Source organism: Monopterus albus, unplaced genomic scaffold, assembly GCF_001952655.1.
Source record: "Monopterus albus unplaced genomic scaffold, M_albus_1.0 scaffold62.1, whole genome shotgun sequence".
NCBI lineage: Eukaryota > Metazoa > Chordata > Actinopteri > Synbranchiformes > Synbranchidae > Monopterus > Monopterus albus.
In genome coordinates, this window is record NW_018127942.1 from 2109394 (window position 1) to 2113285 (window position 3892).

Sequence of the window (3892 nt, forward strand, 5' to 3'; positions counted from 1 at the left end):
ATGACCAAATCTGAGCCTGTATTAACCTCTTGAACCCTCTCAATTATAGAACCCCTATTGTGAGGACTGGACGGTCCATCTTGACGCTGTGGTGCAAACTCAGCTCCGCAGGTACATGCAACTGCACACAGTGGCGGTTGGGAGGCGCTGTAAGGCTTATGTGAGCAAAACTAAGTGGAAGGGGAGGAGCCGCATCGGGAGTAAAGTGGCCACACGGTGTGCCAGTCCGTCCAAGCAGTCGCTTACATCCCAGATACGCCGCCGCGCAGCGAGCGCAGAAAGACGCGTCTGCCAAGTCCTGTCCGCTCCACTTGGTGACGTGCACCGTGGTACACAGACAGGCCACTTACCGAGCAGCACACAGCCGCTGCCGCTGCACAGTGTTGTTGCCTTTTCTGTAAAATGTAACAGTAATCTTTGCGGGATAACGCCAGCATTCATACATAAGCAGCGTCGTAGCAAAACAAGGACAGACGCCGGGGGACAGGAGCAGCGAGCGGCCGGAGAGGTAAGCGCTGGGTGGAAACAGTCGCCACGCTGACTCACTGTACGCTTAATTTTAACATGCTTTGTGTCAGGCAGGAGTTTAGACGGCACACGGACACTTGTTCTACCATGAATGAATGGGAAGAGGCTCATCAGTTTCTCTGCCACCCCTAAGCCCAGGACCATAGCCTACCAAATGGTGTACGGCGCTCATGTTGTGCGCAAGCGCTCCTGCAAAATGGGAAAAACTAACTTCACGTCTCACAGCTTGAAAAACTGACAGCACTAAATAAAAAAATAGCAAAGTAAAAGGTCGATATAAAAATCAGCAATTCAGGACTAACAGTTGGTGAGATCCGCAGTTAAATGTCTTTAAAAACTATCCAGAACGTGTCTTGTTTGCACCTAAATCCGTTTAATGTAGTATAAAATAATGTTACTGTGCATTTGTCAAGAAGCCTTAAATGTTTGTTAAATATTGGGCAAAATAAAGCAGTTGGTTAACTAATATTAACTACTGTTAACTTTACCTGAGGCTACATCTTTGCATTTGTGCTTGTATTCCTACAATTCCATAAATATCACAAGTACCATCTGATGTAATTCCTTTATAATGTGTCTTAAGCAAAATCCCATTATGTTCTGCAAACTTGTAGCCCACACTAGGAAAGACCCATCCCCCAGACAACAAGCATTGCTCATCAAAAGTCCCATGTGTCTTTACAGAGCTGTACCGTGGGCTGTGAAGTGGAGCATCGGCGTTAGGGACACCATCTTTTCCTTGCCCACAAGTTAATGCTGAATACTGGTTCCACATATTCAGAGACGCTGCCTTTGATTCATGAAAACTAGTGTTTTCATTAATCTAGCAAGGAGAACGTGCTGATGAAAGAGTGAAGTTGGTGCCAGTCATTTTATGGTCACATTTACTTTGTAGTCCATATTTAGTGTATCAGCTGTCACACACAACAAACACTTGTCAGTCCTCCCTGCTCTTTGTACTGATGCTTGTTTATGTATATATGTGTGTGCAGCCACCCAAATTAAATGCATATGGTTCTTTTCTTATTGGATGTACCCTTGTGTTGTTATTGTATTAACAGGCTGAGTGTGTGGGGCGGGAGCAGGACACACCTCCCCGCTGATGACATTTCAAAACCTAGCAGGCTATCGTGAATCAAGGCAGGGATTAAGGGCTTTAGTCCTAGTCCTCCCTGAACAGGCAGGGAGCTCTGCACTCGATGAGGTACTGTAAGACAAAGCATTTGCCTCAGAGCTGGGGGCTTTTAGCAGGGGTCCTCTCACCTCATCTGCTGCATATGACAGAGAATTGTCTCTGCTTATTTAGAGTAACCAGTTGCTGTAGGTGGATGATTACGCAGTAGCGGCGATATACAGAAGTGTTAAACTGCAGCGCCTCATTGACAGGCAAGCCTCACCTCTGTGGAAGTATCGTGGTTTCTCCAGTTTGTCACAAGCGTCTTTGCAATAAACTCAATCAGGGATAATCCTTCTATATCAAACGTGATTTAGGTTGGTCTGGGGAACCACTTTAGCCTCAGGATTTCATTTAGAAATTACCCTGAGGCATTTATCCTATTAGTAAAGGCCAAGTGAAGAATGACTCATGTTGTTATGGTCAGCAAATTACAATGCTGTAGCTCAAGGCCATTTATTTAATTATTTTTGTTTCACCCCATTTCCTTAAGAAGGAGAGGCTCTTTTGTGAGGAAGCTGTACATACTGGGCTCTGAAGACAGACAACATGCTGTGCAGCATGGTCTTGTACCGGTTTTGCCTCTGGTGATGGACTGTAGTTTACAGAAGCCCAAAGAACAGAAGCCGTGCCAGGCTCTCAGTGTTTATCGTGTAACAGTCAGATAAACATAATGGTGCCTCCTCAGCTGCTGTAAGGCAGCAGCTTGGAATGAGATGGAGCCATTGCCACTGTTTTCCTTTTTTAAGAATGTACACACAGCGGTTCTGTTTATCTGCACCCGCTCACCAAAGCAAAATATTAATGTGTGAATGAGGCCAGCAATTATGCAAATTCTGTTGGAGCAGTGGGTATTAGAAGGCCAGTCTGGACCAACACACCCTCAAACAAACTGAGAAGGAAGAGCAATCGTGCGAGTTTTTCCCAGACAATGAACTCCATTTTCTCCAAGCTTGAAAAGGGTGGGGTGTTTTTTGTAATCATGACTCAAAGATGTGCTCAGGTTTTTACCCAAATTTGAATTTTCAGTATTGTTTCTTTCATATGCTCCCTTGAGTTTGTGTGCACATTTATTCTGCATGTAGTTATCCGCAGTGCCAACGCACTAGCCGGTGTCCTTTCAGAAATGACTGAGCATAAGAAGAAAAGTACCAATACTTGTCATTTTGAGCATGTTAGCTCTAGTTTATCTTTACTTCTGGCCATTTGTTGTTTACTACTCACCTGGCTAAAAGACATTGATCATAAATACTGTAAAGTTGTTCTTTATATGTTTGGTTGGAAAGTTTTCAGTAGGTTGAGGGGAAAAAATTTTTGGTCATTAGCATTTTTTTCCAACTTGAGAGATTAATGAGCTATGGTCTGGGGCTTCCCATTCCCATAATCTGGCAAAACCTGAAGGACTGATGTGGTCTGCTCCACTTTACTTTTCCACCACATTTGTCCCAGTGTCGGTCACTGTTTACACGAGGGCAGGGCTGAGTGATCATGATGCTCATTAATCATGCATGCAACAAAATCAGCCAGTAACAGAGACTGTATGAGCAGATTATCAAACAGCTGTTAAACAAGCAGAACACAGTCTTGCAGAAATCTGTACTGTGTTTCCCGTTGTCAGCTCACTTCAGGATTTATTACAGAACACTATAATTGAAGTCCCACACGAGTACCTCAAACTTGATTTTGAGGGGTGCCAAAATTAAGCTCCAGGAACTTTTCTCCAAGATGGGTCAGAGCGCAGGGGAAACAAAAGCAGAACCTAGGACAAGGGGTCCAAGTTCCATTACGGGTTGGTCGGTTCCCACAGTGGAAAAGGCCTGTGGATCTGTGGTTTTGTGATTAAAATTCTTGTTGCCTTGTTGCAGGTGATAATGAAGCAACAACACTGGAAAAATAATTGTAATTTTAAAATAATCGAGGTGTTACCATATTTCCCTAGAACATTAATCAGTGTTCCCCCAGGATTTTGTTTTTCAGCAGCGGTGCTGTTGTTTGCCTGTCCTTAATCATGCTGTGCTGGAGTAGTAATACGTCAGTGAAGGAATGGCTCAAAACCACCTTAAAATTGTTCATGTTTGTTTTGTACTGTGTGTGTTGAAGTACCGGGAGCGTTTGATACTTGAAGGGTTCTGGAGGCCCAGAGAAAGTAACGTTTTAGCCCAGTTGGCACCTGAAAATGTGGCCAATGGC

The 3892-nt window shown here is 44.1% G+C and overlaps 1 protein-coding gene across 1 annotated transcript in view; it reads left to right on the forward strand.

Annotated features, from left to right (window-relative positions):
* Positions 1–201: 201 nt before the first annotated feature.
* klhl29 (kelch like family member 29) overlaps positions 202–3892 on the forward strand; it is a 212702-nt gene continuing 209011 nt past the window's right edge. The window contains exon 1 of the mRNA XM_020603683.1: positions 202–508. The gene's annotated coding sequence lies outside the window, so the exon portion shown is untranslated. The remainder of the gene's footprint in view (positions 509–3892) is intronic.